Source organism: Haemorhous mexicanus, chromosome 1 (assembly GCF_027477595.1).
Source record: "Haemorhous mexicanus isolate bHaeMex1 chromosome 1, bHaeMex1.pri, whole genome shotgun sequence".
NCBI lineage: Eukaryota > Metazoa > Chordata > Aves > Passeriformes > Fringillidae > Haemorhous > Haemorhous mexicanus.
Window position 1 is genome coordinate 45683389 of NC_082341.1, and position 8393 is coordinate 45691781.

The following is an 8393-nucleotide window of genomic DNA, read 5'->3' on the forward strand; positions in this document are numbered from 1 at the left end:
GAGACGACTCTGCTCTTGCTAATTTCAGCTGGCAGTGAGGACACTCGGCTCTCCGGGGAGATCTTTACACCTCTTTTATAAATAAATCTATTTTTTCAGTGATCTTCTGCATAGTATGGCTTTTTTACTCATCTTAACAAAGAATATGCAATTTTAAGAAAACATATCTAGAAAAACACATCAGCCTTTAGAGAAGGATAGTGCTAATAAGAAAGTAATTAATGGTTATTTGACTGCAGAGAAATGAATGGATAGGAGTTTTGCATTCACATTAAGGGGAATAGAGAGATTCTGAGGGGTTCAAATCAGATCTGATGCCACTTCCTTAATCTAAGGAAATAGGGGAGGTGTAGAGTTTTTATTTTCTTCCACTGAAGAAAGAGGAAAGTATTTAGTTTATGTTAATTGTGTCTTATCAGATTTCCCAGCTTCATAAAGTTCAATATTTTCCCACTAAAAGTAATTCTTATCTCAGCTTTATATTACCTTACAGTTCTTCTCTCTTTTTTCTCCCCAATATCTAAACATGGAAAAAGCTTAGACTTTCTAAAAAGTTAGACTTCCTAAAATGGATGTGTGTTTATGTCCATTACAAATCTTAACACTACTCTATCATTTATAATTCTGATGTAGGAACACAGGACCAGAAACCGCCCACTGTCTGGCTGCTCTTATGTTGTCCTCAGTCTTCCCAGTGGTTTGCCAGAATTTCCAAACAAGAACATCACCATCTAATCCCTTTGTAAGCTCTATGAACATTTGCTGGCCAGGCTAACATCACCTCAGTGAGACAGCGAAATTCAGTTCCCTCTGATTTGGAGCTGATGTGCTGAGGGACAAGTCTGTACGGCTTTCCTGGTGTGATAAGAGAATAAGTGCTCCTCCCCCATAGGGTCCAGAGAGCTGCATATGACAGCCTGGCCGCATATGAGAGTCACTTCCTAGTAGATTTTGTTGTTTATGCAACATCTATCTTGCATAAACAGTGTAGATAGCTGGATTGAGATATTTAAAATACTTGGCATGGGAAAGCACGCAGAAACAACCGCTTCAAGTAGAAAAACATTGATGGTCTATACACATAATTTTATGGAGGAAAAATCACCATCACAAAGTGAAGGCATTTTCCATTGGCTTCATTAAGGCTTGCGCGGTCTGCTTCCTTACAGTGGCAGCAGTCCCGGTGGCTGCTCCTGATCAGCAGTGAAGGGGTCAACCTCCATCATATGTTTTGTCTAGACATGCCAGGACGCTACAGCAGAGTCTTGGGGGTTGGCAAAGTTGGTTACAGAGTTGTTCCATTTGTGTGGCAGGCTGGCCCTGGCTGAATGCTAGATGCCCAAAACCACTCCATCAGCTGGACAGGGGAGAGATAATAGAGTGAAAGACATAACAGGATTATGAGAAATAAATACACCCGAATCATAAATCACACCTTCCCATCCCTCCCTCCTTCCCAGGCTCAACTTCACTCCCAATTTTCTCTACCTTCTTTCCCCCTGAGTAGTGCAGGGGGATGGGGAGTAGGGGTTGTAGTTCAGCTCATCACATCTTGTCTCTGCTGCTCCTTTTCATCATGCTCTTCCCCTGCTCCAGCATGTGGTCCCTGCCATGCAAGACAGTTTTCCACAAATTCATCAACACGAGTCCCTCCCATCAGGTGCAGTTCTTCATGAAGTGTTCCATCACGGGTCCCTTGCAGCCCCTCAGGAACAGACTGTTCTAGTGTGGGTCCTGCAGGGTTACAAGACCTGCCAGCAAACCTGCTCCAGCATGAATTCCTCTCCATGGGTCCACAGATCCCACAGGAGCCTGCCCCTCCATGGGTTTCCCACGAGGGTCTCCTTTAGGCACATTCTCCTGCTCCAGTGTGGGTCCCTCCATAGGCTGCAAGTGCATCTCTGCTCCACCATGGACCCCCATGGGCTGCAGGGGCGCAGCTGCCTCACCATGGCCTGCACCCGGGGAGTCTCTGCTCTGGTGCCTGAGCACCTGCTGCCCCTCCTGTACTGCTCTTGGTGACTGCAGGGTTGTTTCTCTCACATATTCTCACTGCTCTCTCTGATGCTGTTTTGCAGGGTTTTTTCTTTCCCTCTTCTTGTATATGTTATCCCAGAGGTGCTACCACTGTCACTAAAGGACTCAGCCTTAGCCAGTGGTGGGTCTGTGTTGGCATTGGCTTCAAGCAACTTCTCAGAGAAGCCACCCCTGCTACCAAACCCTTGCCACACAAATCCAACACCTCTACCCCAAAACACCCTGACCCTCAGAGTACGGTTCAAATGGAGGTGCATCAACCTATATGATGCTACCCAAACATCTAGGAAGTAAGAGAGCATGAATGCTGTTAAATAGGCACCCTAAAATCAGACTTCTCCCCTCTGCAAAAAGTGAGGACCATAGGTGAAGAACTGTCACCCTAGTGACAAGAGTTGATCTGCTAAGCAAAAAAGTAACTTAATCTGCTTTGCTATTACCCTAATTGCTTCACTTTTGCTTTGAAGATGAAGAAAGAAGAAAATTTTGAAGAGTAAGAGACTCTTTTCCTTTCATGTACCTTTTAACCAAACTTTCCCTTGAAATAATTATCAACTTTCACTTTTTTGAGAAGGTAAACTTTTTGAGTGCATTTTTTTGAGAAGGTGAACACTCTTGTAAACCTGTCAATTCATCCATGTGTCCATTTTGGCTATTGCAACTGATGAACAATTCCCTAAGTCTGTCTTTTTATTGAAGATAAATAATTTCTTTGCAATTGTTCCATCTTGATTTTTTTGGTTTTGTTTGTTTGTTGTCTAAAACATTTCTGGTTTTCCTCTTTTTTTGGTTCTGCCTCTATATTGGCAGTGATGGGAAGGATCTTGATTTTTAGTCCTAATGCAGGATAAATGTGAAAGTGTTTGTATGCAAACCTATCCTCTCAGGCTGGAGGTGAGCAAGAGCAGCACGTATCATTTTACATTCTTCCTCCCTGCTCTAGAGTAATTTCCCAGAAAAGAACAAGAATCAGCTGGGTCAGATTTGGGGGCCAGATTTACTGGATCAGCTTGACGTGGTGTGCAAGTCTATGGATTGAAGCTCCCACGGGTTGAAAAATAATTGCGTCTGCCATCAGTGTGCGCCCACACACAATGAAAGCTCCATCAAGAACGTCTAATTTGGCTTTCACCTCTCATTAGCTTAATGCAAAGTGCCCTAGTCCAGCTGGAAATGGTGTAGGAAATCATGCAGTTTAATCCTCGTTAACATTATTTGTTGTTTTTACAGTACTCTTCTTCTGCAAGTGTTGAAGGGTGTTGTAGCAGCCATTTCACGTGGGCCATATACTGCATTTCACTGGTGAGCTTTGCTGACTGGCTCACCATAGTGATGTCAACACACTCTGAGGAAAGGCTGGGATTAATCATCATGGACAGGTGAATTTAAAAAGGGAGTCCAGGGAAGAGGAAAAATGGGATAAAATAAGAAAAAACACATAAGTACTGGTTAATCAAAAACATTCCTATCCTTTTTTTTTTTAATGGGAGACACACCTTTCCTTTGAGTATGGGAATCCTATCCTTTGCCTCTAAATGCCCTGTAAATTACACATTGCAAGTTGCAAGAAAGTACTGAAAAGCTATAAAGGGAAGCATGTGAATTCTGAACTATACTGGTTTTGAGGAGCAAACCTCCCACTTCAGCTTCCTTATGCCCTTATCCAGTGTGTGAAACAGCTAAATAAACACCTCAAAGACTGAGACAGTTGTTCCTACCAATTGTTGCCAGTAAGAGATTCTGCTCCCTACCTTTTTTCACCTAGAAAGAAATCATTAAAGTAATAATCATAAAGTAATAATCATTAAGGCACAGGGGCATAGACCCTTATGGTCAGCCCAGGGATTCTGGTGAGAAAATATTCAATCACCTCACACGGAGAGAGAGAAAGAGGTGCTCTTTGTCTTAATGAGAGAATGTTCACTTGAGTAATTTTTAGGATGGTGCTTTCTACTGTGCTCCGACTCTCAGCACCAGAACAAGCTTGGTGAATCCTGAACAGACAGGATGTGTGTCCATGAGGCAGGTGGTAGAGGAGCCAGTGCAGACTCAAAGAGACCAATCAAGATGCAGTTCATTATGCTTGAAACACAGCTGCTGTATGAGATAGTATTTGCTTTCACAGGGTAAACCAAAGCAGCTTTCAGCCAGCTGTGCAATACTCATCCAGCTGCCCAAAGAGCGCCAGGCAGTACCAAAGAGTACCCCATGCTGGTGAGAATTAGGACACTCAAAGGGTGTTCCAGCTAATTTCCAAGTATTTCATGTCAAACAGACAATTTATGACCTTATACCATGGTTATGACTAGAGACCTAACTTAAGGTGGAGAGCTTGAGCCTTGTCACTGTGCCAGCTCTGAGAGTGAGCCTTGCTCCACAGAGCTTGGAAATGAGCCAAAGGTGAGAGAAGCCCATAATGGAGAAGAGGATGTGTCAGAGGGAGCAGAACCTGGGCTGCTGGTGACTGTACACACTGGACAGGGGTGAGTGCAGCTACACATCACTGGGGGCTGAAGTACTGGGTAAATGGCCATGTGCTGGCTCCTTGTTGCTGCTGCAGCTGAGAACAGCAACGATGCACAGCATCTGCTTTCCTGGGCTGAAAGATCAGCTCACTATGGCAGGGAAATGGTGAAAAGTACAGCATCTCCTGCAGGAGCACAGGAAAAAAAGGCATTTTTCAACCCTAGCAAATTTTGTGTGTATTTTTATCTCTGTCTGGGTCTTATTGGAATATAATGAATGTTCTATCTCCTGAGGTAGGCACAGAAATATGTAATAGCCTATTTATTTTTTGAGTTAGTTTTACTTACTGTGCTTAATGAAAGTGATGGATTTCCCTTGTACTGCAGTTGCATCATCCTAGCAAACTAAATAAGACAGAGCTAATATTAAAGAAATATTATCTTTCCTAATATTAAGGAAAATATGTGAGAGCTTTTTATGTTTTCTCATTTCTGTTCAAGACAACCAAAGACACTGTTTCCTCTGCTTCAATCCTAGCAGGAGCATCCAGCTGCAGTAATACAGCACATCTGTCTCAGCACTTGTGGGATGCAGCTCCTCTCTGCTGTGCATGCCAGCTGTGAGGAGAAGGAGTTGAAGTCTCATGACTGTCTCAACAAATATGGAAGGAAGGAGATGGGATTTTTATTGCCTGCCAGGCTCTATAGAGCTCCACATGGTCTTTTACGTATTTGTGAAAATGTGAGCCATATGAGCACATTTCATTCCCTTGATAACTTCTTAAGGCAGTTCTCCTGCCAAAGCACTTCTTCTACTGAAGTGGTTCCACAGGCTAAGTCTGCCCCTGCACCCCTGACCAGGTCTGGTGAGTCACTCCTTGGGGGAAGCAAGTGATTCAGGAGGAACAAGGGAGAGCAACAAACATAAAGGCCAAGGTGCATTAGAGTCAGGACCCTTCTGATAAATGTAGCTATGTACTCAGATAATTATGTTATCATCATGATTAGTGTTGTACTGACACTGGATCTAGTCCACTCAACCCTCTGGACACAGGATTAAATCTCTGCAGGATAAAATGGAATTTTCCACAATGAAGCAGAATTATTTACATTGCTGTCCGTATAGGATCGGAAGAAGTTTCCTGAGTTGAAAATGTGTTTGGAAGCTACTCTATTAAAGTGTTTATCAAGGATACACATGATGCTAAATAAGCAATACAACTCTGCATGATCTGTCATAATATATAAATTATTGATCATTAATTTTAAAAAATATGTCCAGCTATAATAATGATCTGTGGAATATTTTGGATTCAACAAATCAAGTCTATAGACTGAAATTATTCAGCACATAATTTTGGTCAAAAGCTTAATTATTTCCAAGTTATTCATGGTGGTTAGATGAATTGTAGGAAACATAGTGCTTACAGCACTTGAATGCTGATTCTGATTAGTTTTTGAATAGGAGTGATATTCAGTGATGCTTGAATGCAGGGCTTTGAGCCAAGGCTTGTTACCTGAAAATACATGCACGAAGAACCTCAATAGCTTATAGAAATTTTTGTCTTGCCAAAACATTTAAAGAGCTCTTGTTGATATCTCTGAATTGACTTGGCAGGTCTGCACAGGGAGTGTAAAAACATTTGTTACTGCTTATTCAATGATTTTATGCCACAAAGTCAACAGCCCCAGAGCTGACTAGTTACTCTCCCGTCAATTAGTTACCATGGGGCTTTTTCCTCATCATGGCCTTGATGTGAAAATGATGAGACAATCAGACTTCTGCAAAGATTGCAGCTTGTACACGAAAGGTCTTATCCTGTCATCTTTTGCCCTTTGCCTGAGACGTCACAAGTGGGGCTGGATGCAGCGGCAGAGCGGAGAGGGATGCGAAAAGCTGCGCCCTGAGCCAGGGGGAGGTGGGGCACAGGCTGTGAGCCAGTTCTGCCCCTGGCCAAACTTCTCATGCAATAAGGCTCACTCATTCACCTAAAGAAGATGAGCGGGATTTATCCCCGAGCACACTTCAATAAACAGATAGCTTGTAATTTTCCTGTGAAACTGGCTGTGAAGAATGTGGTGCTGTTACAGTAGAATGGGAGAGGAATTGCTGCCCCCCTGCTAGGTTTTCATGTATCCTTGGTATAAAGTTACTGTTTTCTTCTTGATGACAGTTGAAAGGGAGTTTACTCAGGAAGGGAAACAAGCGGGACTTCATGAGGGGCTGCTTTTCCCACTTCTTGTGCTATGCCAAATGCAGAGGAAGGAAAAAACATAGCAGCAACCCAGAGTGCCTGTTTGGCTGGTTTGTATCTATCTGCTCCCAAATGGGTAGTCAGGGGTGGTTCAGCAAAAAAAAAAGTATTGCCTTCCCACATGAGACGCAGCAGCCTGAAAGGAGTAACTTGCTTGCATAGGAAGGGAGTGCTCATCAGGATACCTTAAGTTTTAGCTTTCATATTTTCCAGATTCTGTACTGCATTAGTATGTAACTCTGAACTTCATATAAAGTGTTTGCAAGTTCTCTTCACAGTTTGATTGGACAAAACAATCCTTTTCCAGCCTGAGAACCAAGGACACCGTTGCAGCTTCAGGCCCAAAAAGTGTAAACAACAGCAAATTGAGGAGAGCAAACTGAGAGGATGGGGCTTCATCACCTGAAGCTGTAATTGGACAATTAACCCCGATATGTAAATGGGCCAAAACTTATAAAAGTGTGAAAATTCGTGACCGATCATCCATCTTGGGTACATCTTAGGTAAAGCCACAGCCAGGCTTTTGTACTACCCAAGGTGTATCCTTAAAAGGCCTTTTAATAAATACTCTATTCCTTTAACACTGCCTAGCCTCTGTTCTAGGCAGCCTCTCAAGGCATCAATCACATATCACCCAGACAGGCAAAGGAGACAGCAGAGAGAGCCTTGAGGCTCAGGCATTTCTGAGCTGCTGGAAAGAAACCCAATTTTTTGTCAGGGAGAATTCATATTCCATCATCTTTATCTGTTGCTAAGTGAAACCCTAACAAACCAGCTAAACAGCAGGAACATTCCTCATCATGCAAGCTCTGGTTATTTGTTGCATACTATACAGATCTCTGTCACTTTGTACAGACATCTCTGGTACAGATGTTCAAGCTCTGATAACAAAAGTTATGAATAGTATGTGTGGTAAACAACTTGTAGGATAGAATACCACGACCAAATGGCACATATGCCTATGTGTGTATTTAGCAGATACAGCCTGAGTCACTCCAAGGGGAAACCAGCCCTTCCCCATGGCATGTATGAAATGGGTCCTTTATGTATGGGAACTATTAGTGATGTGCCTGAACTAACAGCTATATTGATAAAAAACATGGTAAAGCCAAACAGAGCTTGAGGCACTGACATTTCCTCCTTGGGCTGTGCAGAGGGTTTAGCATTCCCATGCCTTCATAAGGCTTTGTTATGGAAGTGAACCAGGTGCCTACTGCATGATATTCTGCCTTTAAAGGGGTTGTGTTACATACTGAAATGATCCAATTCACAAAGACACTGATTAAGCAGGGAGCTTGCATCCCAATATTTTCTGTAGTCAATCACACCTTGTCCGATTCTTACAAAATATTTGCCATCTCAGGTGGACATGGAAAAAAAAAAGAAAAAGACTAGGTCAGGGATTAAAGACAATTGTAGATTTAAATGAGATTTAGTGGTGCTATTATAGGTTCAATTGCTGCATGTTGTCCAGGAAACTGAAGCTAAACTTCTTATTCCACATGTAAGACTGCTAAGACTTTCCTGGAAATGTTTAATGAGAAAGAAGTGAGCATATGCTGAAGCTATTTTAAGTTATGCAGAACGTATCCAAAAAAAAAGAGCGAGATTCTGCCCAACAGGCTAACGTGAAGTG